Source organism: Rhineura floridana, chromosome 11 (assembly GCF_030035675.1).
Source record: "Rhineura floridana isolate rRhiFlo1 chromosome 11, rRhiFlo1.hap2, whole genome shotgun sequence".
Taxonomy (NCBI): domain Eukaryota; kingdom Metazoa; phylum Chordata; class Lepidosauria; order Squamata; family Rhineuridae; genus Rhineura; species Rhineura floridana.
The window spans coordinates 12,852,715-12,871,324 of record NC_084490.1 but is presented as its reverse complement, the minus strand read 5'-3'; the positions used below and the strand labels follow the sequence as shown (position 1 = coordinate 12,871,324).

General features: G+C 42.4%; 1 pseudogene; it reads right to left on the bottom strand.

Moving 5' to 3' along the window:
• Window positions 1–3,525: 3,525 nt before the first annotated feature.
• LOC133367427 (olfactory receptor 11H6-like) lies at window positions 3,526–4,461 on the bottom strand (annotated as a pseudogene).
• Between the last annotated feature and the right edge of the window lie 14,149 nt (window positions 4,462–18,610).

The window sequence follows — 18,610 nt, the reverse complement described above, 5'->3', positions numbered from 1 at the left end:
CCAGAACCCGGTTTGGCCATGAGGCTCACTGGGTGACCTTGAGCCAATCACCACCTCCAAGCCTAACCTACCTTGCAGGGTTGTTGTGAGGAAAATATGGAGTGGAGAGAGGGAGAATCATTCATGCCACCTTGAGCTCCTTGGAGGAAAAGTAGAAAATAAATGCAAATAACAAGAAATCAACAACTACTAATAAACCACAAGCACATCACCTTTGGTTCCATGATAGAAGAAAAGTGGGATATGAATGTATGAAAATAAATAAAGAGGCTTTCAATATGCATCCTTGAAGCTTACTGTCTCCCTCTTTTCCTGTCTTCAGAACTTCAGGAAATGTTAAAAGGCAGGAATTTCTGTTTCCAGTTTGGGCAAAAGAAAAAGTGGGGTCATAGAAGTGGGCTTACCAAAGATTCCATCCAGGGGGACAGAAGGATGTATTGGTTGGAACAGGGAAGCCCCCTCCCACCAAGAGAATTGCTTACCCAAGTTGAGGAATTTGGACATGGGAAGAGTGAAAAACAAGCAAACACGCCTTACTTGTCCTGAATACTTCTCTGCAAGCACAACCTCCTCCTCAGTTCTGAAGTGCCATCAGGTGAAAGCAGACTGATATTTCATCTCTGCAGGCCAAGGCCTCAGGGGAGCCCTGTCTCCAGGGCATGATGGAGAAGCAAAAGTTTGGATTGTGATATTTGCTTTAGCACAGCTGTGCTGTGATGCTGCAGCTGAGCTGAGGCAGACAGAATATTATAGGTTTTGTGAATAGGAATCAGAAAGGGTTTCTTTCAGCAGTTCTCCAGATCTGGGGCACTTACCTGATGACATGTGGAACGGCTGCTGTAAGCCCCTTTTTGCAGTAGGCATGGGATCTCTTTGATTGTTTAAAGTAAACAGTAAAAATAAAAAGCTGAACAATGGGATATTTTCTCATCAAAGGTGGCTACTGAGACTTGAGTGTGCAAGGCTGAGTGTGCTATGCTTTTTGAGGGGCCTTAGGGTTGTTGTTGTTGCTATTATTTATGGCATTTATATTGCCTACCCAACAATATAGTTTTATGGGAGGCTCACAGAAACAACATAATATACGTGTGGGGACCTATTTAGCTCCATGGCCATGGGCCAATGTTGACATGTGAGCAGGACAGCCCACTTCTCCATCATATGACATCATTATGGCACAACATGATTGACAGGTGTCTTGTTATGCCCATCTGTCAAAATCCCTTGCGCAGCATGGCCAGGGATGATGGGAGTGGAAGTTCAGCAACATCTGGAGGCCCAAAGGTTCCCCACACCTGCAACAGAACAAAATTCCTAAAAGAGCTCATTCAGCAATAAGTATAAACAGGACAAAACTTACTCCACCTCACTAAAAGATGAACACAACAAAACAGGCCAGATATCATACTACAGAACGATCCAATTTTAGTAAAGGACCTGATCCATAACCAGCAGTGGCTCCCACAACTGTAACTAACACCTTGGGATATATGTGTTCCCATTCCAATGCATTTGTCTGCTTCTCTTTTTCAGAGCAAAAGGATGGGTCTTTTTAGGGCCTGGTGGGAACAGGATTGGTCCTTGTGGATCAGTTGATTGAGTGCTCAGTTAGGTGGTGGGGATGGCACTGGAAGCTTAGGTGGCGCCGTTGAAGAACAGGGCACAGGCTCCTCCACAGGGCCTACCCTATGATTTGAGAGTGAGCCAGCTGTAGAGGACAGGAAGTAGTGGTGGCACGTGGATGACTGAGGTCACACCCCTGATTTAGCCTGCTGCTTTCCCATTGCTAGTGTTGAAGTAAGAGGCCACTGCCAGTCCATTGGCATCTGCATCCCTAGGCTAGGAGCAAATGTTTTTTGCTGGCCCTACTCCACTACAAATACACAAAAATTCCCTGTGTGTAGAAAACTACCGTGTTAGGGAGAAGAATGTTATCCCAGCCTTCTCACTCCCAGCTGTCCTCAAAGGCTATCAAAGGAGGCTTCATACCTCAACCTGCTCTGGGTGCCCTACCAAGTGAAGTGAAGTGGGTGTCTACCACGGAGAGGACTTGTGTGGTAATGCTACCTTGAGTATTAAATACATTCCCCCAGAGGGGCATGCCTGGCCCCATCATCATCGTTCAGTTCCTTACCCGCCCTTCATTATATCAGATATTTGGGATCTTTTTGGCACCTGATGAAGATCTTTAACATGCAGGAGCTTTATTCTGTCTGTGTAGAAGGGTGGGTTTTCCTGTTTTATTTTATTACTTCTTGTTGTTGATTTTACACAATATATTGTATTTTTAGCATTTTTGTTGTGTGTTACCCAAGGAGTATTTAGTGATGGATGACTAACTATATATCCATCCAATAAATGACTAAAATTGCAATCCTAACCACACTTACCTTGGAGTAGGCTCTGCTGAATTCAAATTGACTTACTGCTATGTAGACCTGGGCCCCATCTGCACTGTACATATAAAGAAGTATCATACCACTTTAAACAGTCGCAAAAACTGTAGTTTGTTAGAGAACTGATAGTTGTTAGAAACTCCCTATTTCCACCACAGAACTGCATTTTTCAGGGTGCTTTAGCAGTCAACCCCTCTTCCCAGGAAACTCTGCAAATTGTAGCTCTGAAGGAAATAGGGGTCTCCTAACAACGGTCAGCAAGCTTATCAAACTACAGTTCCCATGATGATTTTGGGGGAAGCCATGACTGTTTAAAGTGATATGATACACTTTAAAACATGTAGTGCAGATAGGGGCCTTGGTCAGGATTTTGCTGTAAATAATTAAATACAGTTGGTTCTTGGGCTTGAACAGGAAGGGTAGAAATTGAACAAAAATGGCAAAAAACTCTGTATACACAATTTTTGGTTTGTTTATTAAAAGATTTATACCCACTCTGACTTTTAGGATAAGTGTCTTCATGAGATAGCGGCACACAAAAACAATCATAACACATACAAAATCAACAAATTAAAATCCTCTCTTGTACATTGACAAGCAGAAATATCACTAAGACACAATTAAAACAGAATTAATAAAAAACACCAAAAACTGTTTGCTTATTTAGTAGATTGAGAAACCACTTAATCTGTTTCCAAGCTCTGCAAGTGGAAGTCAAATAAAATAGGAGATAAGACAGCTGTAATTCACAATCTGATTAAAAAGAAATATACATAATACTATCATATTTTTTTAAAAAAACAAATATAAAATCAGTAACATTTAAAAAACATGTATAGGGTATCTGTGTTATATTCCTACCTTGGATTGAATACTTTATGTTCAGATAACCACTAACATTGGCTGACAATAGCTGTAAACATTTCTTCCTCATCACAGCAAAGACTAGGCCCTGTGTTTCTTCCAGAATCCCTCATCCACCCATCTGTGTGTTGTTACATTTCGACTCCAACGTTTTCTCAAGGAGCTCAAGGCAGCATTTGAACCTCACAACAACCCTGTGAGATAGGTTAGGCAGAGGGAGAATGATTTGCCCATGAACACCCACTGAGATTTGCACTGGAGACCCTCAATGTCTTCGAAGCAACGTTCTCTTTAGTGCCTCTATCATCTCTTTGTTTCGCAAGCTGTAGATGAGTGGGTTGAGAAGAGGGGTCACCATGGAGTAAAAGACAGTCACCACCTTATTACTTCCGCCAGAAGATCCTGGGTTGACATAGGTGACCATGGTGGAGCCATAAAACAAGCTGACCACGGCCAGGTGAGAGGTGCAAGTGGAAAACGCCTTGCGACGACCGGCAGCAGAGCGGAGCTTTAGGACTGTTTGCAGAACTATGCCATAGGAGGTTACAATGAAGAGGAAGTTTCCAAAAATGATGAGGGAACTGAAGACATAACAGGTGATCTGTGTGAGGGGTGCTGGGCTGCAGGAAGCAGCTAGAAGAGGGCCTGGGTCACAGAGAAAATGATCTAGGATGTTGGGGCCACAAAATGGGAGCTGTGACATGAGGGTGATGGGCACGACAAACCACAAGAAACCGGAGACCCAGCAGCAAGCCGATAAGGTGCAGCAAAATCGGGGGGACATGAGCACTGGATAGCGAAGTGGGTGGCAGATGGCCAAGTACCGGTCTAAGGCCATGATGGAGAGGCAAAAACACTCAGCTGATCCTAAGGAGAAGAAGAAATAGAACTGGAAGAATCAGTCACGGAAGGAGATGATCCCTGGCGGGGAGGCCACATCAATGAGCGTCCAAGGTACTGCAGAGGTGACATAGCACATCTCCATCGCGGAGAAGTTGCCCAGCAGGATGTACATGGGGAGGCGGGACAAATGGGTGTCTCTGAGCACCGCCCAGGTGATGCACAGGTTCCCCAGTAGTGTGACAGCATAGCCAATTGAGAGAAAGGAGCACAGGAGCAAGCGCAATGCCGGTGATAAAGAAGGGAAGTCCAGGAGGACAAACTCAGTCACTTTGTGGCCGGTGATATTGGTGAGATCCATTTGTCATTCCTGTAGAAGCAAAGAATCATTTTGAAGAACAGGATGCTTATGGACTATTTCACTCATGCAGGACCATATTTCAATAGTTTAATTATATTTTAATGCAGATTTTTGTATGTTCTTAATTATGTGTACTTTTTATCTGGAAGCCGCCTTGAGTTCTACTTTGCAAAAAGGGCGGGGTATTAATAAAGGTAATAATAGTAATAGTAATAATAATAATAATTGCTTTATGGCCACTGCTAGAACTGCACAAATTCAACTACATCAACATAAGTGAATGGTGAAAAACAAACCAACCAGTAATGCTTCAATTCTATAACAAGATTACTAAACCTTGTAGTAATTTACTAACTACACACCATACATTTGTAGTAATTAATTGGAATTTACCCTTTCAATGGAAAAACCAAAAAAGTAATAAAATTGCATATCTCAGTTATTATTATTATGTAGGCCAAGCTTATTTTCTAATCTGCTGTGATGGAACCCCCCCACCCCCAAATTCCCATCCGCTTCGCTTAGGGCCTTCACTTCAGAAATGTTCTTCATCTAAATTTCTTCCCATACTTTGGAGTTCCAAATTACCTGGTCTTCTTTCCCAAGTTGGATCAATGCATTCGAAATTCCCCACTGATCTGACTATAATAATAATAAGACCGAGGTGCTACTCGTGGGGGACAAGAGAAGGTTGGGAGATGTTGACCTGAAGTTCAATGGGATGAGTCTACCCCTGAAGGACCAGGTCCGCAGCCTTGGGGTTGTGCTTGATTCCAGGCTGTCCATGGAGGCTCAGATTTCGGCAGTGAGCCGGGCAGCCTGGTATCAACTACACCTCATACGAAGGCTGCAACCCTACCTTCCTGTTCATCAGCTTCCACTGGTAGTACACGCCCTGGTCACCTCTCGATTGGATTACTGTAATGCGCTCTACGTGGGGTTACCCTTGAAAACGGTCCGGAAACTACAACTTATACAAAACGCGGCGGCTCGACTACTTACGAATAGTCGCCGCCGGGATCACATCACACCAGTGTTGTTCGATCTACACTGGCTTCCAGTTGTCTTCCGGGCCCAGTTCAAGGTGTTGGTATTAACCTTTAAATCCCTATACGGTCTCGGCCCAGTTTATCTAAAGGAGCGCCTTCAACGCCACCAATTATGTCGCCCGACAAGATCAGCCACACAGGGCCTTCTCTGAATCCCGCCGACAAAAACAGCTAGATTGGCAGTAACTAGAGAGAGGGCATTCTCAGTGGCGGCCCCCACCCTCTGGAGCTCCCTCCCACAAGATCTACGGCACGCCTCTTCCCTAAATGTATTTCGTAAAGCCTTAAAGACCTGGCTCTTTCAACAGGCCTTTGGGATTTCCGGGGAGGGTTAACTTCTATGACTGAAATGCCTCTTACCCTGCACTAGTATTGTTGTTGCTGCTGTATTGTTTATATATTGTATTAATGTATTTTATCCCATTGTGTTTTAACTGTTTACATGTACGTCGCCTAGAGTGGCCATCGGCCAGATAGGCGACACATAAATTAAATTTTATTATTATTATTATTATTATTATTATTATTATAAATAATAAAATTTTATTTGTTAGTCACGTATCTGTCTGAATTAACAGACACTCTAGGCGACTTACAACAGGAACAAAATACAATACACAATACAATAAAATACAATATCCAATACAATAAAAATACAACCACATTCATCAACTAACATCAAAAACATCAGTTAATACATTACAACTAATCTAGCTCGAAGTTCCTGTAGGCCTGCCTAAATAGCCAGGTCTTTACAGCTCAACGAAAACTCATCAGGGAGGAGGCATGTTGAAGATCGTAGGGGAGAGAATTCCAGAGGGTGTGAGCCACTACCGAGAACGCCCTCTCTCTGGTCCGCACCAGCCGAGCTGTTTTGGCTGGTGGGACTGAGAGGAGATCCTGCGTGGCTGATCTTGTAAGGCGGCTTAATTGGTGATACTGGAGGCGGTCCTTCAGATAAACTGGGCCGAAACCGTATAGGGTTTTAAAGGTCAATACCAACACCTTGAATTGGGCCCGGTAAACCACTGGTAGCCAGTGAAGATTTATCAACACCGGGGTGATATGTTCCCGGTGACGGCTATGCATAATCAAGTGTGCCGCCGCATTCTGCACAAGCTGGAGTTTCCGGACCGTCTTCAAGGGTAACTCCACATAGAGCGCATTACAATAGTCTAAGCGAGAAGAGACCAGGGCATGTATCACTCGTGGGAGTAGCTGTACAGGAAGGTAGGGTCGCAGCCTCTGTATCAGATGTAATTGATACCAAGCTGCTCGGCTCACTGCCGAAACTTGAGCTTCCATGGACAGCTGGGAGTCCAGAATGACCCCGAGGCTGCGGACCTGATCCTTCAGGGGTAATCTCACCCCATTAAGCACCAAGTCGATGTCTCCCAACCTTCTCTTATCACCCACGAGTAACACCTCGGTCTTATCGGGATTTAGCGTCAGCCTGTTCTCGCCCATCCATCCACTTACAGACTCCAGGCACTTGGGCATGGTCTCCACAGCCAACTCTGGTGAGGACTTAAATGAGAGATAGAAAAAAAAGTTCAAAGCTAGTATGAAGCCCTGTGTATCACAATGTGTTTTACCTTCCAGTTCATCTTGAAAACCGGGGATGCTTCCAGACAGGTGTTTATTGTGGGATCCATGGTGCTCATGCTAGCAAGGGCTTTTTTTGCAGCATCCCTCTCTAGGATACATACCTTAACACGGTGAGGGGGTTTGAGAGTATTGAAGAAGCTGAAAGCAATGCCGTCAGGAGTTTAGACCAAGAGGCTAGACTCTTAGCATGGGCACCCAAGGTGGAATGGTCAAAGCTGAGACAACGGACTAAGATGCATTCAGACTATGAAGAAGGCAATGGTAAACCACCTCTGAATCCCTTTTACCATGAAACCTCTACGAATAGACTATCCAAAATGCAACATGAGACAGTGCTGGAAGATGAGACCCCCAGGTCAGATGGCACTCATCGAGTTACTGGGGAAGAACAACAGACAAGTATGAGTAGCACTGTGACTAATGACGCAGCTGGGTCAAAGCTGAAAGAAAGCCCAGAGGCTGAAGTGCAAAACTGTGAAAGCAGAATCCAGACTTGTACAACGCACACAAAAGGAACATGGAATGTGAGAAGCATGACGCAAGGAAAGTTAGAAATTGTCAAGCAAGGAATGGAACGTATCAATATTACAATACTTGGCGTGAGTGAATTGAAATGGGCGGGAACGGGACACTTTCAATCAGGCAACTACAAAATTTCTTATGCAGGAAATGATAAATTAAGAAGAAATGGAGTTGCTCTAATAGTGAGAAGTGATGTAGCAGAAGCAATTAGCAGCTGTAAAGTAAGGTCTGAGCAAGTGATATCAATGAGATTTAACAGGAAACTTATTAACATAACCATCATCCAAGTCTACACTCCAATAGCAAACACAGAAGAAGAGGAAATGGAGAGATTTTACACAGACGTACAGGAATAAATTGATCACACGCCACAACAGGTTGCTCTGATAATCACAGGGAACTGGAATGCAAAAGGAGGGAACACAGAAGAACTAGAAATTGTGGCGAAATGGGGCTTAGGAGATAGAAATGAAGCAGGACAGAGACTTATTGAATTCAATGAAGCCGATAATTTGTTTCTTGCAAACACATTTTTTGGGGCAACCCGAAAAGATGACTGTACAAGTGGACATCACCAAATGGTCAATATAGGAATCAAATTGATTATATAATTGGAAGCAGAAGATGGAGAAATTCCATACATTCTGCGAAAACAAGACCAGGAGCAGACTGCGGTACAGATAATGAACTAGTCATATCGAACATCAGAGTAAAGCTAAAGAAGAACAGCAAAACAATCATATCTTTATTATTATTTATTATTTGCTTTATATCCCGCCCTTCCTCCCAGCAGGAGCCCAGGGCGGCAAACAAAAGCACTAAAAACACTTTAAAACATAATAAAAGCAGACTTTAAAATACATTAAAACAAGACATCTTTAGAAACGTTTTTTAAGAAGCTTTCTTTTTTTTTCCAATTAATTTTTATTCCAATTTTCAAAACCAAAACAATACAAAAAGAAAACAACACAAATCGATAACTAGTACAATACAAAAAGAAATATATATATATATATATATATATATATATATATATAAAGAAAGAATATTGACTTCCGATTTGTCATAGTTCAGCTATAAATCTATAATATATAACAAACCTATCTCTTAATAGATTATAAAATCACCTTCCTCCAACGGTTATCTTAGTTGGTTTCAAATCTCATTAACATCATATTTTAATCTTCCACAAAAAGTCAAAGAGAAGTTTCCAATCCTTGAGATATATGTCAATCAATTTTTTTTCTAAATAAACATGCCAATTAATCCAACTCATCAAATCTACTAAATCCAGTAATTTTAAATTGCTCTTCTGTCATTATCCATATTGGGTCCATCTTCCATCTTCCATCTTTACGCACCCAAAAATCTTGCTGTCATAGTCATATAATAAAAGTCTGATAGGAATTTCCTCCATCACAGATATTTTCTTGCCATCAAATCCATACGTATCACTGAAGTATTGTTGCAAAGCCGCATCTCTGTTCCTCTTTTCCACATGATACACTAGTACATCTCTTGAAGGTTTTTCCATTGACACAAAACAGGGATTAATTCTGTTAACTTTCTCCATTTCAAGTTCCATCAAATCCTTCCAGTCCAAGAATTTTTTTGAACCGATAATATCTTTATCTCCAATCTCTTCAATTCCTTCAGGGACAGCGCTGAATTCCAAACTGTAATATTTGTCTCCAGGATCCATCACAGCCAGGAAATCCAAATCTTTTTTCATGTCCATAATTAAGCCAATCTCCATAGTTTGAACCTTGCCTTTAATTTCTCTTTCATCCTTTTTTTGTTTTCCAGATCTATCTTTATTCTCCTTTCTCATAGAATCCTGAGTTTCTTTCAGCTCCTGTCTCATTTCGTGAAATTCAATTCTCCACGCTTGTCTATTATTTCTCAGTTCTTGTTTTATTGAGTTAATCCCATTCATTATTTTCTGAAACATGTCTAGAGATAAAGTCCCTTCTTGTACATCCATGATCTTCTTAATTGTCATTCTTAAAGCCAAAGGAACAAAACTCCTTCAATTTTCAATGTCCCAAACAAAGAGCAGCTTATTTCTTTAACCAGTTACAAAGGAGTTAATCTTTCCAACAAACTAACGTCACACGCTAGACAGCCCTTATCTCTTATCTGCCCGGAAGTGTAAGAACGGCTTTAGTTCACAGCGTCGAAATAGCTAGTAGCAGAGAGAATGAGCAGATTCGTCAAAAAAAAAGTAGATCAGGAAAAATAGTCCCAGCCATATATCAAAAAGATTTCTTATCTCTTCCAATCAGAAATCTCTCGTCCGTTGTAATCTTTAAAATGCTATTTTCCATGTCAGCTTTTTGCAATAAAAAAAAAAGATAAGCTATTTATATTTTCTTCCCCCTTAGTTCCGTGAATAAAAAAAGGAAAGTCTTACCTCACCTAGGTTATCTCAATTGCTGTTACTTTGACAAATCTCTTTAGCTGTATAGATAAGAAAATGATGAATGTAGACAGGAGGATGTTTGCCTGTTAATCCGTATAAAAAAAAACGGGTCACTTATCCAGCTGAGCTAGCATAAAAATCCTCGCTCTGTCTGAGCTGCTGGAAGACAGACAATTCTGACGAATTCCAGACTCCAACAATCAAAACAAAGCTATGTGGGAAATCTCACATTTCTTCTTTAACCGGAAGAAATTATTCCCAGTCAGAAAAGAGCCTTCTGACTGAATTTAAACTGGATAAGTTTCATCCAAGACGGAGCTCGTCTCAGAGGCTGCACAGGCGTAGGGATCCTCCTGGGAAGTCCAAAAAAAAGCTTTCAAGACATCTTTAAAAAAAGGTTAAAACATATTGTTTTTTTAAAAAAAAAGGTTTAAAAACCTTCTTCTTTCAAGAATCCTTTTAAATTGAGACCTTATCCCAGTCTGCTTCTGTGTTGGAATTGCTTTTTAATATGGTTTTAAACCTTTTTTATTTAAAGCAATGTTTTTTAACCTTTTTTTAAAAAAAAATTCTTGAAAGCTTTTTAAAAAATGTTTTGTTTTAATGTATTTTAAACTCTGTTTTTATGATGTTTTAAAGTGCTTTTAGTGCTTCTGTTTGCAGCCCTGGGCTGCTGCTGGGAGGAAGGGCGGAATATAAATAAAATAATAAATAAAATCACACCATGCATTTAAAGCTCATTTAATACATATTTAAAGCACATGGCTTCCCCCAAAGAATCCTGGAAAGTGTAGTTTATTCCTCACAGAGCTATAATTCCCTGCACCTATAATAAACTACAGTTCCCAGGATTGTTTGGGGGATGCCATATGCTGTAAATGTGTGTTAAATGGAGGGGTGTAGTCATCTGGAGTTGTGGGGGGTTGTAGACCCCTTACGTTTTTGGGTGCAGGGTCCCAGCCAGGTCCCTATATATGAGCCAATCATTATGGAAGGGGAGCATGCTAGCTATTGAGAATAATCCTTGCATACTGTATGGAGGCAATCAGAGTGAAAGGAGAGTAGTTAGCCACTGAGAAGACTCTTCTCAGGAGATAATATACAGCCTCCCCTTTCATGCTGATTGGCGCTTAGGGATGTTGTAGTGGCATGTGGACTCATGGATGACACTGAGAGCAATGGAGATTAGGGAAAGTGTGGGTGGCTGTGAGGGGGCATGGCTGTGAGAATCACGAAGGGACCCTGCACTTCTGAATTTGCCACTACACTACCGGTTAAATGTGCTTTAAATGTATTCCAGAAGTGTATAGGTTAAGATGATGTTATTTGCCCTGATCTTGTTCCTTTTAACAACAGCCTGACATGCAGAAATTAGACAGGTAAAGCTCCCCATGCCCCCAGCGTGAAGATCAAGCAACAGTCAAATGTTTTACCTGCCTGAAATCTTTTTGACAGGCTGCCATTAAAGGAACAAGTGCAGAGCCAGTAATGAAAAGCTGGGAAGTGTACAAGGAGAACAAAAAGGGAATAGGATTTGCCTAGTTGTAAGGATGAGCTGAGGGTTGGCAAATTTAGTAATTAGGGTCGGGGGTGGAGAATATTCATTATAGTTATATATGTGCTTTTATTCTTTCTTCACTTTTTTCTTTTATCTCTAATGGATATTTTACATTGTATAACAACAACAACAACAAAAACAACAAATCAGCAAGCATTTGAAGTGGTATGGAGGGTGGAAATCATATATTTATATATTTTATTTTTATTTATAAGGACATTTTACTACCACATTTTAACTCTAAAAAGGGCCCTGCAAGAGAGTTACAATAAACTAATTCTGAGAAGAATTCATGTCTCAGTTGCTGTTACACAAATCTGAGATTGCTTTTGTCCCTGCTGATGTTGTCAGCTTGCCCTGTGAATCAGGACAGGGTTAGCTAGCGTACTTAATTTATAAATCATTGCCCACAACAGAGTGTCCTGAAGCAATTTACAAGAGTCATTTACAATAAATAAATAAATACAGTAATATATTAAAAATACATAAACATATTAAAAATACAATCAGAATAAAAACAGGTCTATTTTACTTATGAAATCTGAGCCAAGTGAACATAGGCAAATCTGGCCTTGGAAGTCAGGTAAATACTGAAAATATTTTAGTGTCCAACCTAATGTCAAACACATACCAACACACACACTGTATTTTCAGTATTTCCAGAAATCTTACTTCTTTGTCTGGAAACACACTATTATCACCCTGCCCTTCTCTAAGTGGTGTAAGGGAGGATCTGTGGTCCGCATTCCTTTTATTCGCACAACTACCCTGTGAGGGAGTTTGAGTCAGTGACTGGTCTAAGGGTCATTCATTAGGCTTTGTAGCTAAACAGGGCTGAGTGTCCCCAGTCTAACTCCAACACACTGGGTAGCATACAACTAAGTCCTACTCAGAGTAGTCCTCTTGAAATTAATGAACCGATATTAGGCATGTTCATTAACTTCAATGGATCTACTCTGAGGAGGACTAGCATTGAATACTATCCTCTGACTTCTACACTACCCCCTGGCTTTTCCATCCCACATTTTATGCCATGATATACAACGTATAATCAGATCCTTTTGGAGAAGAATTTTGGAGCACTCTGTCAAAACCAAGTTCAAATTGGTTTCCTAACTCTATCTTTCTGTCAAGCAGTTTCTTCAGGGAAGGACCATAGCTTGGTGACAGAGAACACATTTAACTTGCAGAAGGTCCTAAATTCAACCCCTGGTATCTCCAGGTAAAAGGATCTGGTAACTGGTGAAAGAAAGAACCTTTGTCTAGATCCTGGAGAACTGCTGCCAATCAGGGTAAACAATGTTTAGCTAAATGAACAGAATAATCTTCTCTGGATTATGGATTAAGACAGCCCTGAGTTCTTATGTTATTTTATTGTAGGATCTGGATTTACTACTATTGATATACCATTTTATATTTCCAAATAAGACTGAAAAGCAAGAATCCACCAAGGACAAGAAATATTTAACAAAATTCCTTACCATGTGTTTGGACAGATAAGGACATCTACCATGTTGATTTGTTAAATTCAGATTGAGTTGCAGGGAAACTGGAAATGGGGAAAAAGTAACAATCTGTCCTAACTGGACTGAATTACATGCCTAAAAAATTACATATACTGTATGTAAAACAGGCAATTAATTAATTCACACATTTTTGTAAGGTCAAAATTTAGTTGGATCCAACCCTATCGCTATCAAACATGCACTTCGGTACAGGTTAGGCTTCTAAGGATGAGGGAATGGTATGAGGATACCGCCTTGCTCAAGCTTAAGAGGTTTGGGTCTGGTCTGTACCAGGATGGGAGCTGGGAGACCAGGTCCCATCCAGGACCCAGTTTGGCCATGAGGCTCAGTGGGTGACCTTGGGCCAATCACCAACTCCAAGCCTAATCTACCTCGCAGGGTTGTTGTGAGGAAAATATGGAGTAGAGAGAGGGAGAATCATTCATGCCACCTTGAGCTCCTTGGAGGAAAGGTAGAAAATAAATGCAAATAACAACAAGAAAAACACTCTTGTGGGCATACACTATAGCCAGCGTGGATTTTTCACATTCTGCAATGTTAAATTGACAATACCCCCATGCCATTCTGATGCTTCCCATAAGGTCATCTCAAAAGAAAACCATACAAAACCTATAGTTCTGAACTCAGAAACGCTTGCTTAATAACCTTCTCAATGTTCATGGCGATACACAAAACAGTCAGAGAGAACAAAGAGTTCAAAGTCTAAAGAGAGAGAAAAAAATCTCAGCCCTTTTGGACTTTTTTCTGTCAGAGCTCATAATCTGTTGAAATTCATTAAAAATTAGCCATTTTCACAGAGTACCTGTAATGTTAATACTGACCTTGCCCCATACTCTGACCTTCATCTTCTGCAGTTTAATAGTTAAAAAAATGCCTGGCTGATTTTTAATTAATTTAAGAAATTTTGGCTGGAAACCAATGATAAGGGCGGGCATGCTCAGTAAGAACTAACTGTCAGTGTTCTAAAAGCCTCACAGCTGCTGGGCTTGGCTAATCAGGGGGCCACACCCACACCAGACTTTGATTTCACGTGAGACAGTCATGGCTTCCCTCAGAGAATCCTGGGAAGTGTAGTTTGTGAAGGGTGCTGAGAGAAGACTCCTATTCCACTGACAGAGCTCCAGTGGCCAGAGTGGTTTAACAGTCAGCCACTCTGATTGAAGGTCTATGAGGGGAACAGGGTGTCTCCTAGCAACTCTCAGCATCCTTCACTAACGACACTTCCCAGGATTCTTTGAGAGAAGCCATGACTGTCCAAAGTGAGATAAAGACCTGATGTGGATGTGGCCAGGGACAGCTTTGGTTTAACTTTGGGTGGGAGGCTACATGTGTCTGCTGCAGAATAAAAAGGAGGGGGAAACGCTGAAAAGCAATGATACTGTTCATAATGTTTTCCTTTTGGAAAGGACAAGGGCTTCCCCTCTGCCCAGTGCCCACCCACCCAATCTCATCTCCTCCCCTCCCCCAGGTCAGTGTTGGACTATGACCTGAGAGACCAGGGTTCGAATCCCCACACACCATGAAGCTCACTTTGTGACCTTGGGCCACTCACTGCCTCTCAGCCTCAGAGGAAGGCAATGGTAAAACCACCTCTGAATACCATTTACCATGAAAAACCAATTCATAGGGTCGCCATAAGTCGGGATTGACTTGAAGGAAGTCCATTTCCATTTTCAAACATGATTGCACAGAAATAAATCCCACTGTACTCAAAAAGTATGCAAATGATCAATCCTCCCTCCCTTCTCCTCCCTCCTATTCCCTCCCTCTTGCCCCTTCCCTCCCCCTCCCCTTCCAATCCCCTCCTTCACCCTCGTCGCCCTCCTCTTCCTCTTACCTATGGTAAGTTTTACCTATCTTAAGTATGATTGTACAGGGGTAAATGCCATTGAACTCTATAAGCATGGAAATGATCAAAATTGCCCTCCCCTCTCCCTTCCTTTGCCCCCCTCCAATCTGCACCTTTGCCTTCCACCTTCTCCTCCCCCATGGTTAGTTTTTCCTATCCTAACCATGGTTGAATAGGAGTAAATCCCATTGAACTCAATAATCATGCAAATGATCAGACCTGCCTTTCCCCTCCTTCCCCTCTCCTTTCCCCTCCTCCTCCCCTCTGAGGCACATGTTACCAAATTCTTCCAAGCTACACAGCAAGTGGATTGGACTGTGAAAGACTAACCCCAATTGTGTTTGCATTTTGACAAATTTGTAGACAAATTTGACAAATTTCCTTATGGTTCTGAATGAAGGGTGATTTAAACAGGGAGCTGCTTTATACTGAGTTAGGCCATTGGTCCATCTGGTTCAGCATCAGCACTGTCTACAGTGCCTGGCAGCGCCTGTCCATGTTCTCTACCACTGAGTTACAGCCATCTTCCCTTGATTTAAAAGGGGGGGACGGGCTCTGGCCTGCAGGTCCCCCAATATCACCTGCTCCACAGGCTCTTCTCAGGCGGGAGGGTGTTCAGCACTGGGCAGTCTCTGCTTGAGGAGAATTTTGAAAGTGCACATTGGGCAGGCTGGCAGCTGACCCAAGGCATCTTCTCCTCAGGCCACTGACCCACAGACAAAGCCAGCTGGGGCCTCAGGTTGATTTGGCTGCTGGTGGTCAATGGCTCTTGACAGACAAAAAGAGGCTTCCTACTCTGCTGCGGGGGGCTTTGCATGCACACTGAGAGGTTTAACTTCCAGAGTCTTGAGTAGAGGCAACTCAATGCTGAAAAAAGACTAGAAACTTGTTAGCAGAGTTAGGTTTGGGATCAAGAGCAGACCCAGCGCTGATGTGTGTGTGTGTGTGTGTGTGTGTGTGTGTGTGTGTGTGTGTGTGAGAGAGAGAGAGAGAGAGAGAGAGGGAGAGAGAGAGGGAGACTTTCCCTGTGAAGTAGCAGACTTTTACGCTGCAGCAATAACTGAGGATTCAGACTTAGTAAAATAAGGAACAGCTTGCTTCATTGAAGGAAATACACAATAGATAGGAAAGGGATTCTAGTTCTAGTAAACTACCTGCATTGGAGGTTCATGGACCTGACAAGGCCTTTGCCCTCATGCTGCAGGTGAGAGAGACAAAGCAAAGACATCTCTTCTCTTCAAGAGACAGAGAAGAAGCAGGAAGGAGAGAGTTGGAAGGTGTGGTCGGCATTCCTAAGAGGTATCAGTTTTCAGGAAGGAAGATGAGCATATGACCAAAGGAAAGGCACAGCCTAGCAACCTGGAGGTCTCCTCTCTGTCTCCCTCCAGACGTGGAAACACCCAAATCGAGTTGCATTTCCACAATTCCAACACAAGTGATGCTTAAAATGGAAACTGTGATTTATCAGGGACAGGGATTAGGAAACAGACATTGTTCCTGGGGAACCTGGCCTGGTTTTCCCTGCCTTCCATCTGCAAGATTCTTTCTTTATTTTAAGACCCACTCTGCACCCACCTGTTCCCTGGGCTGCCAGCTTTCTTTGGGTGGCAGCCAGAAATTCAAGACGTAGAACTTTCATTGTCACAGAGATGATGGGACGGGCCTGTTCACCTGCTGAAGTTCCATACACACACAAACCCAGCTGGAAAAATCACATGGCAACCTCATCCTGCTATACATTTTGCTTATTTAAACATTTGGTTTTCAACAATCCAAGGAGCAGTGGCAGACATGGAACCACCAGCTTTCCACAATCAGAAAAGGAAGAGTGGGGGCCCGGGGTGTGAGAGTGTGTGTGATGGAATTTCCTCCCCCAAGGTGTGGTGATGGCCAGAGACTGCTGAGCCCCATCTCTCAGGCCTCTCTCTCTCTCTCTCTCAGCCCCCCCTCTCTCTCTCAGGCCTCTCTCTGCAATCAGCCGCAGTCCAACCTGCTCCTGCCACCCAGCAGCCTTCTGCTTCCAAACGAGATTCCAAACTGCTCTATCGGCCGCGATGCAAACCGCAGCCAGAAACGCCTATCGTGGCCGCTCCTCCCACCCAGCAGCCATGCGTGTCAATCACGCATGCATGCCTGAGGGGGAGGTCCAAAAGCCAGAGATCAGCCTCTTCACACCAAATATGGCCGGAGGCCGGAGACGGCCCACTTTTGCCGGAGACTCTGGCAGAAAACCGGAGACCTGGCAACCCTAGTCAGCAACCTTAACAAACTACAGTTCCCATGATGATTTGGGGGAAGCCATGACGGTTTAAAGAGGTATGATACTGCTTTAAATGTGTAGCGCAGATAGGGGCCTTGGTCAGGATTGTGCTGTAAATAACTAAATACAGTTTGTTCTTGGGCTTGAACAGGAAGGGTAGAAATCGAACAAAAATGGCAAAAATACTGAACACACAATGTTTTGTTTGTTTATTAAAAGATTTACAACCATCTTCCCTGACGTTTAGGATAAGTGTCTTCACGAGACAGCAGAACACAAAAACAATTGTAACACATTCAAAATCAAGAATTTAAAATCCACAACGACACTCTTGTACACTGAAAAGCAGAAATATCACTAAGACACAATTAAAAGAGAATTGTTAAAAACCAGCACCAAAAACTGTTTATTAATTTATTTAGAAGATTTAGAAACTGCTTAATCAAAAAAGCTCTGCACGTGGTTTATGTTCAGATAACCACTAATGTTGGCTGACAATAGCTGTAGCAAAGACCAGGCCCTGTGTTTCTCCTCAGAATCCCTCATCCAGCTGTCTGTGTGCTGTTACATTTGTACTCCAACCTTCTCTCAAGGAGCTCAAGGCAGCATCTGAACCTCACAACAACCCTGTGATGTAGGTTAGGCAGGGGGAGAATTACTTGCCCATGAACACCCACTGAGATTTACACTGGAGGCCCTTGTGATGTTTTATATTGTAAATATGGTAAGTGCTGGTTATTATACGAGAGTGGCTGTATACTATAGTCAGCGGGGATTTTTCACATTCCGCAATGTTAAATGGAAAATATCCCCCCATGCCATTCTGAGGCTTCCCATAAGCTCATTTCAAAACAAAACCTTACAAAACTTATAGTTCTGAACTCTGAAACGCTTGCTTAACACCCCTCTCAATTTTCATGGCGGTACACAAAACAGTCAGAGGGAATTGAGAGTTCAAAGTCTAAAAAGAGAGGAAAAAACCTCACAGCCCTTTTGGACTTTTTTCTGCCATTCTCATAATCTGCTGAAATTCATTAAAAATCAGCCATGTTCACAGAGTACCTGTAATCCTAATACTGACCTTGTGCCATACTCTGACCTTCACCTACTGCAGTTTAAAAGTTAAAAAAAATGCCTGGTTGATTTTTAATTAATTTAAGAAATTTTGGCTGGAAGCCTATTATAACGTGGGGCATGCTCAGTAAGGACCAACTGTCAGTGTTCTAAAAGCCTCACAGGTGCTTGGCTTGGCTAATCAGGGGGCCACACCCACACCAGACTTTGATTTCACGTGAGACAGTCATGGCTTCCCTGAAAGAATCCTGGGAAGTGTAGTTTGTGAAGGGTGCTGAGAG